Source organism: Triticum urartu, chromosome 7A (assembly GCF_056163025.1).
Source record: "Triticum urartu cultivar PI428250 chromosome 7A, HENAU_Tu73, whole genome shotgun sequence".
Classification (NCBI taxonomy): Eukaryota; Viridiplantae; Streptophyta; class Magnoliopsida; order Poales; family Poaceae; genus Triticum; species Triticum urartu.
Genome location: NC_141879.1, coordinates 278,825,714 through 278,837,292, shown reverse-complemented (window position 1 = coordinate 278,837,292; position 11,579 = coordinate 278,825,714).

Genomic DNA, 11,579 nt, shown 5'->3' with positions numbered 1-11,579 from the left:
GGCGAGTGTAAGCCAACTATGTTATCTCCCCTTTATTGTTCATATTACATGGGATGTTGTGAAGATTGCCTAACTTGCGACATATGCCTTCAATGCGATTATGCCTCTAAGTGTCCCTCGACAAGTGGGAGATATAGTCGCATCGAGGGTGTGACAAGTTGGTAATCAGAGCCTTCCCCGACCTTAGGAGCCCCATTGCTTGATCGTTTTTAGAGGCTGAGTTGTGTCTAGAAAAATGTTTTGAGTCATTTAGGAATTATATATCAGAGAGTTTAGGAATTCTTTTTACTTCCCAGTCTCCTCATCGCTCTGGTAAGGCATCCTGACGTAGAGTTTTGACTCTTCTCTTCTCAAATTTCACTATTTTTTTAGGATCACACAGGTATCTTGGAATCGTTCCGATGGTTTTATGATGAGAACATTGTCTTGGTGCCTCCTGTCAGGGGTTTAGTGGAAGTGTCCCGGGGAGTTGAGCTCTGAGGTGTTGTCATCATAATTTTATCGTTGCAGTTCTGGAATACCTGATTTTAGTACGCCGACATCGAAAATCTCTTTTATGCAGTTCGTTGGTGAGATAACCTCGGCGCCACCCAGTACTGGGGCGGGAGTTCGGGAGTATCGCCATAACTTGTATAACGAATGCTTTTCGAAGGTTGCGGTAGATGGTTTCCGAAGGTTTCTTGGTTATGTGTTGAAGGATGGATACAGCTGGATGTAGGATTTGCTAGTTTGGGTGAGATATTATGCTTCCCCTGTATCCCCAACACCTGATTGCATAACCGGAAAGGTTAGGGAATTTCATAGGTGGGAATTCTTGTAGCCCTAGTTCTTCTTCCACGGATATTGGTTTGAGATTGGGATTTCTTACCGACTATTCGTTCTTGATCCGTACCTTGTTGATTTATTTCTCTACCTTAATTCTACGTGGCTTCTCAATTTATGGATATGTGACCATTTCAAGAGGAATGCATTCATTCATTTTGTTTGGATGTGAAGACTATATGTTGCAATTTTCATTCCGTTGGATTCAGCTTCAATATTTGTCTATCATTGTGCTAATGGTGGTCAACCTCTTCAGGATGGCTCCTCCAACGCGCACGACTCCGAATCCTGATCCGCCACCACCTCCACCTCCTCCGGAGGCATGGCAAGCTGTGATGGCCGCAACCAATGCAAACACATAGTTGATCATGCAAATTCTTCAAGAGCGCAATCAAGGCAATCAAGGGAATCAAGGCAGCAATCAGAATCACTTTGCTTCACTCAACCAGTTCCTTGCTAATGGGCCAAAGACTTTCAGCAATTGTGTTGAGGCAACCGATGCTGACGATTGGCTAGTGGATCTGTGCAAGCATTTTGAGTGCAGTAACGTCAGGCCTGAGGACTTTGTTAAGTTCGCTTCCTTCCAACTCAAAGATCAAGCTGCAGAATGGTTCCAGCAGTACAAGGACTCCAGAGGTGGACGTGTTATCACTTGGGATGATTTTCGTCGAGATTTCCGAGCTCATCATATCCCTCAGAGCGTGGTTGAAAGCAAGCGTGAGGAATTCCGCAATCTGAAGCAAGGCTCTTTATCTGTCTATGACTACAACAAGTTGTTCCAGAAGCTCGCCCGCTTTGCTAAGCAGGATGTCCCTGATGAGAAGAGCATGATATATCAGTTCAGGGGTGGTCTCAGAGAAGAAATTCAGCTAGCTCTTGTCCTCTTTGAGCCCTTGAGATACGATGAGTTCTACAACATGGCACTGAAGCAAGAGGCTGCTCAGTTGAGGTGTGATGCTTCCAAGAAGCGAGTCAGAGATGTTACTCCTTCTTCCTCTACTCAAGTGGCCAAGCAGCAGAAGTTTTGGCTTCCTCCTCCTCCGTTCTGTCAGCCGTATCAGCAGAAGAGCAAAGGTGGCAGTGGTTCTTCCCACCCACCCAACCCTGGCTTTCAGAACTAGACTTCGTCTCAAGCTCCAAGATCGAGTGCTCCGTATCACCGTCCGCTTTCAGAGGTCACGTGCAACAAGTGCCAACAGAAGGGTCACTATGCCAACAAGTGTTTCAACCAGAGGCGTCTTCCTCCTCCTCCTGTCAGATCGGCATGTACAGCTGTGGTCAAGCATAACCCCAAGTCCGCCAAGGTCAACTTGATGAATGCAGCTCAGGCAGAGGACTCGTCAGATGTCATCATGGGTAACCTTCCTGTTAATGATATTCCAGCAAAAGTTCTTTTTGACACGGGTGCATCGCATTGTTTCATCTCGAGACCATTTGTTTCTAAGCATGAGTTGCCTTTGCAAGATTTGCCTAGACAGTTATCTGTTGTTCCTCCGGGTAAATTCATGAATGCAAGCGCTATTGTCCCAGATGTTTCTATCACATTGGGCGATTACAAGTTTCTCTCTTCTCCGGTGGTTCTTGGCAACTCGGATATTGATCTTATTCTCGGAATGGATTGGCTTTCTAAGCACAAGGCACATCTTGATTGTGCTGCCAGGCAGATTCAATTGACTCATTCGTCTGAGGATGTAATTGTCTTTGCCGCTCGTGATGATACCATCCGTCTGTTTTCTCTCAATGAGAAGGGTGAATTGGATGCCATCTCTCAAATTCCAGTCGTTTGCGAATATCAAGACGTCTTTCCAGAAGAGCTTCCAGGAATGCCTCCGCACCGGCCAGTTGAATTCATTATTGATCTTGAGCCTGGCACGGAACCTGTGTGCAAACGTCCTTACAAGCTCGGACCTGAAGAGTTGAAGGAGCTGAAGAAGCAACTCGATATTCAAGAGAAAATGGGTCTCATCCGGCCTAGTTCTTCTCCATGGGGTTGTGGTGTTCTTTTTGTGAAGAAGAAGGATGGAACGGACCGACTTTGTGTTGATTACCGTCCAGTGAACAAGAATACCATCAAGAACAAATACCCACTTCTCAACATCAATGAGCTGTTCGAACAACTCAAAGGTGCCCAAGTATTCTCCAAGCTTGATCTCCGTATGGGTTATCATCAGATTCGAATCCGTGAGCAAGATATTCCCAAGACGGCTTTCAGAACAAGCTTTGGTTCATATGAATACACTGTCATGTCTTTTGGCCTCGTCAACGCTCCTCCGACGTTCTCTCGCATGATGAACTTCATCTTCAACGCCTACACCAATGACTTCGTTTTGGTCTATCTCGATGACATTCTGGTTTTCTCGAAGAACAAGGAAGATCATGCCAAGCACTTGCGTTTGGTTCTTGATAAGCTCAGGGAACATCAGTTCTACGCCAAGTTCTCCAAGTGTGAATTTTGGCTTGATGAGGTTCTTTATCTTGGTCATATCATCTCTGCCAAGGGCATTGCCGTGAATCCTAAGAAGGTGTCTGCAATTGTGAATTAGGAACCTCCTCAGAACGTGAAGCAACTCCGCAGTTTTCTCGATCTCGCAAGCTATTGCCGAAGATTCGTTGAAAACTTTTCTAAGATCGCGAAACCTCTCTCAAATCTTCTTCAGAAGCACGTCAAGTACGTTTGGTCTCCGGAGTGTGATATTGCTTTCAACACTTTGAAAGAGAAATTGATCACTGCTCCAGTTCTCACTCCGCCTGATGAATCCAAGCCGTACGAGGTCTTTTGTGATGCCTCTCTCCAAGGTCTTGGCGCAGTATTGATGCAAGAGAAGAAAGTTGTTGCTTATACCTCTCGCCAGTTGAAGTCTAATGAGAAGAACTACCCCACTCATGATCTCGAGTGGGGGGCAGTTGTGCATGCTCTTTTGACTTGGAGACATCTTCTATTGGGAAGAAAAGTGGACATTTTCACTGATCACAAGAGTCTCAAGTACATCTTCACTCAGCCTAATCTCAACCTCAGGCAAACTCAATGGGTCGAAATGATTCAAGAGTATAATCCGAGTATCGAGTACACTCCAGGCAAGGCCAATGTGATTGCTGACGCTTTGAGCAGGAAATCTTACTGCAACAGTCTGATTCTCAAGCCTTATCAACCCGAGATTTGTGAAGCCTTCCGCAAACTTAACCTGCAAGTTGTTCCTCAAGGTTTCCTCACCAACCTTCTAGTCTCTCCTACCTTAGAAGACCAGATTCGCCAAGCCCAGCTTCTTGATGCTATGGTGAAAAAGGTGAAGATTGGGATTGCCAAGAGTCAACCCAAGTACAAGTGCTACCGCCTTGATGACAAGGACACTCTCTTCTTCGAGGATCGTATTGTTGTACCCAAAGGTGACCTTCGTAAAGTGATCATGAATGAGGCTCACAAATCTCTCCTCTCCATCCACCCTGGGAGCACGAAGATGTATCAGGACCTCAAGCAAGCTTATTGGTGGACTCGAATGAAGCGCGAGATTGCTCAATTCGTGAATGAATGTGATGTCTACAGAAGAGTGAAGGCAGAACACCAAAGGCCAGCTGGTCTCCTCCAACCTCTTGCCATTCCAGAATGGAAGTTTGACCACATTGAGATGGACTTCGTGACTGGGTTTCCAAAGTCAAAGCGTGGCAATGATGCTATATTCGTTGTCATTGATAAACTCACCAAAGTGGCTCACTTTCTGCCTATCAAAGAGTCGATCACTGCAGCTCAATTGGCGGAACTCTATACCTCTCGTATTGTCTCTCTGCACGGTATTCCAAAAGTGATCTCTTCAGACCATGGCAGCATCTTTACATCCAAGTTTTGGGATTCTTTTCAGAAGGCCATGGGCACGAACATCCGCTTCAGCACAGCTTTCCATCCTCAAACTAGCGGTCAAGTCGAGCGTGTCAACCAGATTCTTGAAGATATGCTCAGGGTTTGTGTGATCTCCTTCGGCATGAAGTGGGAGGATTGTCTTCCTTATGCTGAATTCTCCTACAACAACAGTTTTCAAGCAAGTTCGGGCAAGGCCCCATTTGAAATTCTGTATGGCAGGAAGTGCCGTACCCCTCTCAACTGGTCTGAAACTGGTGAACGTCAGCTTTTGGGTAATGACTTAATGACAGAGGCAGAAGAAATGTGCAAAGTCATTCGTGATAACCTCAAAGCAGCCCAATCCCGCCAGAAGAGCTACTATGATAGTAAGCACCGCGATTTGGCTTCCGAGATCGGAGATCATGTTTACCTCCGTGTCTCTCCTATGAAAGGTACTCGTCGCTTCGGTATCAAAGGGAAGCTTGCCCCCAGATACGTGGGACCTTTCAAGATTGTCAGCAAGAGAGGCGACCTCGCCTATCAACTCGAGCTTCCTTCAAACTTTGCAAATGTTCATGACGTGTTCCATGTCTCTCAGCTTCGAAAGTGCTTCAAGACTCCTGACCGCACCGTCAACTTCGAGGACATTGAGCTCCAAGAAGATCTCTCCTATCGTGAGCACCCAGTTTCTATTCTTGAAGATACTGAACGCAAGACTCGCAACAAGTCAATCAAATTTCTCAAAGTCAAGTGGTTACACCATTCCGACCGTGAAGCTACTTGGGAACGCGAGGATCACCTCCGTTCTGAGTACCCGACGTTCTTTCAGTCCTAGATCTCGGGACGAGATCCTTTCGTAATGGTGGAGTGTTGTAACACCCCGGATGTAACTTTCCCAATTTGTACTCCAACTCTTGCCATTTCCGGAGTTAAGTTATATTTATTTCCTCGGGTTCGGGTCTTTGTCTCTGTGTGTTGTTGTCGTTGTCATGCATCTCTTATCATGTCATCATGTGCATTGCATTTGCATACGTGTTCATCTCATGCATTCGAGCTTTTTCCCCGTTGTCCGTTTTGCATTCCGGCGTTTCGTTCTCCTCCGGTGGTCATTTCTACCTTTCTTTCGTGTGTGGGGATTAAACATTTCAGGATTGGACCGAGACTTGCCAAGCGGCCTTGGTTTACTACCGGTAGACCGCCTGTCTAGTTTCGTATCATTTGGACTTCATTTGATACTCCAACGGTTAACCGAGGGACCGAAAAGACCTCGTGTGTGTTGCAGCCCAACACCCCTCCAATTTGGCCCAAAACCCACCTAAACCTGCTCCATCATCTAGAGCGTTCGATCACGATCGCGTGGCCGCAAATCGCACCTCATTTGGACTCTCCTAGCTCCCTCTACCTATAAAACTAGCCCCTCCTCCAAAATTCCGGACCCCCCTCTCCCCGAAACCCTAAATTCCAGATCCGCGTCAGCCGGACATGTCCGCCCCGGCCGGACACAGCCGCCACACCACTCCCAGGCCGCCACTTGTCATCGCGCCGCCTTCCCCGCCGCCGGCCCAGCGAAGCCCGCACTGGGCCCTCCCTGCGGCCCAAGTCGCCCGCGCCCCCGCGCCTGGATCGCCGACCGCCGCCGCCTGGATCCAGGGCCGAGCAGCCGCCTGCCGGCCTCGCGCCACCGCCGCCATCGCTCGCGAACTGCCACCCGCTGCCTCCTTCTCCGGCCGCCGCAGCCACCGCGGGTCCCCGCCGCCGCCGCGCCGTTTCCGCCGCCCGGAGCCGCCGCCTCCTCGACGCCGGCAAGCTCCACCACCGCCGGTCGCCCTCGTCCTCCCCTCTTCTTCCTCTCCCGCTGGTGAACCGAACCCCGGCTGTCTACAGTGCGCGCGCTGCCGCCTCGAGAAGCCTGCAAATCTAGAAACCCTAATCCGGAGGTTGTTTTTCGTCCAAGTCCCCGGATTTTCTAGTCCATGTGCTCATGTTCATGACCCCGTAACTTTGCATCGGTAGCTCCGATTCATGCATATAGCATATCAAAATGTTCATCTCAGAGAATACATCATTTCGTTCCATTGAATCATTTGCATTTGAGTTCATCTTGATGCCCGAAATGCTATTAGAAGAGGGCTACATGAGATAATTGTCAGATCTGCTAATCCGTTTAGGTTTTTTGTCATTTTTGCCATGATTAATGTGTGCATGATATGCCATGATGCTCTACATGTGTTTTGTTAAGGGTTTTGTCATCTTTCCAGAGGTGCAACCCATGTATTTTTGTGATGTGTTTTGTGACTAGTACAAGCTTGCAAAGTGGTGCACTTGCTAATTCTGATTTCAGGGACTTAGCAATTCCACCAAGTCCTTGAGCTGTTTATCTCATGATGCCATATGTTCATGTTGTTTCCTAGTGATTCGTGCCTCTTTTGAGGATGATCAGTAAGGATGTTTTGTTAATATTGTAGTGCTCTATCCATCCATATCTTTTTTTTGCAATTATGGAGCATCCTAGCTTGAGTCAATCGAGCTCTATTTTTGCTACTTTGTGAATCTGGGCGGATTGTCAACTTGTTTGCAATTTTGCCGATGATGTTGTAGTTGATCAATGCATGCTATGCTATTTTTCTTGCCATGTCTAGCTTGCTTTTTGTACCTTCTTGATGGGTGCATGCTTGTCTTGCCATGACTTGCACCGTAGTGAGTGCATCGAGCTCGTAAACATGCCTACTTGAGTTATGTTTCAGCATGTGTCAGTTTTCACGAAGTCTGAAAACAGATTATGTTTTTGCCATGTTCACATGCTTGCATTTATATTTTCTGATCCCTTTTGGCTCAAGGTCACTAAGGGACTTTTGTTAAGCTCTTTGAGTAGCTCCATGCCATGCTTTACTTTGCCATGTTCAGATCCTGTAGCATGTAGTTTTGTTGCTCCGAAGAGGGCTACCTGATCTGAAATTCCAGACAAGTGTTAATTTCACTAAGTCTGAGATCTGTTTGTCATATGCATTTTTGCCATGCTTGTTTGAACCTGTTAATGGATGAATTGGCCGTAGCTCAGTGCTAGACTTTTGTTAAGCATCTTGTGTGCATACCTGCCATGTATTTTTTTGTCATGTTTGGATGCTGTAGCATGTTCATTCCATTGCATTTAGATGGCTACTTGCTGTAAATCGCAGACCGGTGTCATTTTTGAATCGCTTGCCTTTTCCAAACCGTAAGTCCGATTCCGGCGTTCTTTATATCGTTTTCAAGCGATTTCATCTCATCTTTCCAGTGGCACACTTGGATTTCCAAGTTGAGGCCAGGTTCATGCATTTCCTGTCATATCTTGCATTTTGCATCCCGCATCGCATTCCGCATAACATATCATCATTGCATCATATTGCTTGGTCTTGCACGTGGTTGATTGTATCCTTGTTGCTTGTTTGTCTTGTTTGGGTAGAGCAGGGAGACGAGTTCACTAATGAGGAGCCCGTTGAGTTTTCTTTCGAGGATCCAGTCAACTCTGACAACTGTGCAGGCAAGATGATCATACCCTCGAAATCACTACTATCTTTGCTATGCTAGTTTGCTCGCTCTTTTGCTATGCCATTGCTACGATGCCTACCACTTGCTTTCAAGCCTCCAAAATTGCCATGTCAAACCTCTAACCCACCTTGTCCTAGCAAACCGTTGATTGGCTATGTTACCGCTTTGCTCAGCCCCTCCTATAGCGTTGCTAGTTGCAGGTGAAGATTGAAGGCCGTTCCTTGTTGGAACATTTATTTACTTGTTGGGATATCATTATATTGCCATGTTATCTTAATGCATCTATATACTTGGTAAAGGGTGGAAGCCTCGGCCTCTCGCCTAGTGTTTTGTTCCACTCTTGCCGCCCTAGTTTCCGTCATATCGGTGTTATGTTCCCGGATTTTGCGTTCCTTGCGCGGTTGGGTTATAATGGGAACACCTTGATAGTTCGCCTTGATTAAAGCTTTTCCAAAAATGCCCAACCTTGGTTTTACCATTTGCCACCTAGCCTTTTTCTTTCCCTTGGGTTCTGCAGACTCAAGGGTCATCATTATTTTAACCCCCCCGGGCCAGTGCTCCTCTAAGTGTTGGTCCCACCGAGCGATGTCCGGGGCTACCAGGGGCAACTCTAGGCTGGCCTACCCGACGTCTGGCTCATCGGAGTGTGCCCTGAGAACGAGATATGTGCAGCTCCTATCGGGATTTGTCGGCACATTCGGGCGGTGTTGCTGGTCTTGTTTTAACCTGTCGAAGTGTCTTGAATTACCGAGATACCGAGTCTGATCGGAACGTCTTGGGAGGAGGTCTATTCCTTCGTTGACCGTGAGAGCTTGTCATGGGCTAAGTTGGGACTCCCCTGCAGGGATTTGAACTTTCGAAAGCTGTGCCCGCGGTTATGGGCAGATGGGAATTTGTTAATGTCCGGTTGTAGATAACTTGAACCTTAATTAATTAAAATGAATCAACTGAGTGTGTTACCGTGATGGCCTCTTCTCGGCGGAGTCCGGGAAGTGGACACGGTGTTGGAGTAATGTTTGCGCAGGTTGTTCTCTAGATTCTCGCTCGCGCTTTGCCTCCTCTTCTCGCTCTCCTTTGAGAATAAGTTAGCCACCATACTTGCTAGACGCTTGCTGCAGCTCCACGTATTCTTACCTTGCCATATCTATAAGCTTAAATAGTCTTGATCGCGAGGGTGCGAGATTGCTGAGTCCCCGTGGCTCACAGATTACTATTACACCAGATGCAGGGCCTGATGATTCCGCTCCAGGAGACGCGTTTGAGCTCAAGTGGGAGTTCGACGAAGACTCTCAACGTTACTATGTTTCCTTTCCCGATGATCAGTAGTGGTGCCCAGTTGGGGGTGAACGGGACCGTTGTCGCATGTTGGGTTCTCTTTTATTTTGGCACCGTAGTCGGGCCATGAGTGTTTGGATGATGTAATGTTATTTATGTACTTGATTGACGTGGTGAGTGTAAGCCAACTATGTTATCTCCCCTTTATTGTTCATATTACATGGGATGTTGTGAAGATTGCCTAACTTGCGACATATGCTTTCAATGTGGTTATGCCTCTAAGTCGTGCCTCGACACGTGGGAGATATAGTCGCATCGAGGGTGTGACACCCACTCTCTTTAAAGATGCTCGTAAGTTTGTCTTATCTGGTGATGAATGCCAGAGAATTGGTAATAATAGTAGACATCAGGAAATGCCTATGAACTATTCACTTGTTATTGAACCATTTGATGTTTGGGGCTTTGATTATATGGGACATTTTCCTTCCTCTAATGGGTATACACATATTTTAGTTGTTGTTGATTATGTTACTAAGTGGGTAGAAGCTATTCCCACTAGTATTGCTGATCATAACACTTCTATCAAGATGCTTAAAGAAGTTATTTTTCCGAGGTTTGGAGTCCCTAGATATTTAATGACTGATGGTGGTTCACATTTTATTCATGGTGCTTTCCGTAAAATGCTTGCTAACTATGATGTCAACCATAGAATTGCATCTCCATATCATCCTTAGTCTAGTGGTCAAGTAGAATTGAGTAATAGAGAGCTTAAATTAATTTTGCAAAAGACTGTTAATAGATCTAGAAAGAATTGGTCTAAGAAACTTGATGATGCATTATGGGCTTATAGAACAGCTTATAAGAATCCTATGGGTATGTCTCCGTATAAAATGGCTTATGGAAAAGCATGTCACTTACCTCTTGAGCGAGAACATAAGGCATATTGGGCTATTAAAGAGTTCAATTATGATTTCAAACTTGCTGGTGAGAAGAGGTTATTTGACATTAGCTCACTTGATGAATGGAGAACCCAAGCCTATGATAATTCCAAGTTGTTTAAAGAAAACATTAAAAGATGGCATGATAAAAGGATACAAAGCGTGAGTTTAATGTAGGTGATCATGTTTTGCTATACAACTCTCGTTTAAGATTTTTTGCAGGAAAGCTTCTCTCCAAATGGGAAGGTCCTTATATTATCGAGGAGCTCTATCGTTCCGGTGCCATAAAAATCAACAACTCCGAAGGCACAAACCCAAAGGTGGTAAACAGTCAAAGAATCAAACATTATATCTCAGGTACTCCCATAAATGTTGATACCAATATAATTAATACCATAACACCGGATGAGTACATAAGGGATACTTTCCAGAACATTTCAGACTCCGAAAAGGAATAGGTATGTGGTACGGTAAGTAAACCGACTCCAAAACGTTTCCAATGATAAATTTTCTCCGTTTTGGAATATTTAAAAAATTAGGAAAATTAAAAGTAGTCCTAAAGAGACACGAGGCAACCACAAGGGTGGAGAGCGCGCCCTACCCCCTGGGCGCGCCCCTGTCCTTGTGGCCACCTCGTGTGCCTTCCGGACTCCGTTTTCTTGCATGATACTTCTTTTGGTCGGTAAAAAATCAATATATAATCTCCCGAAGGTTTTGACCACCGTACCACGACAATATCTCATATTTTTGTTTCGAGCTGTTTTTCTGTCAGATCTAGATCATCATGACGTCTCCAAGCACCCCCAAGGACAAGTTTTTCGAGAAGGTCATCAACCCCTACCTTGCGGAGGTGCTGCAACACCCTCAAGCCATTGAGTTGCGTGAGGGGGTACTGCACATCTGCGATGTTGAGGGGCTGAAGAAGACCGGAAGCATGCAGACGAGGCTCGAAGCAATGGAGCAACAAGTTTTCAAGTGCCAAGGGATGGTAGAACGTGGAATCAATGCAAATCACATGATGATCGCAGAGTTCACCAACAAGCACAAGCACAAGATGGAATCAATGCAAATCAAGCATCTCCAAGCCCAGATCTATGACCCGCAGAACCAAAACTGTGAGTATGAATATAGATTCAAGAGGATGAGTTTGGCTGCAGATTCGAGGATGCCTGAGACTCGATCAT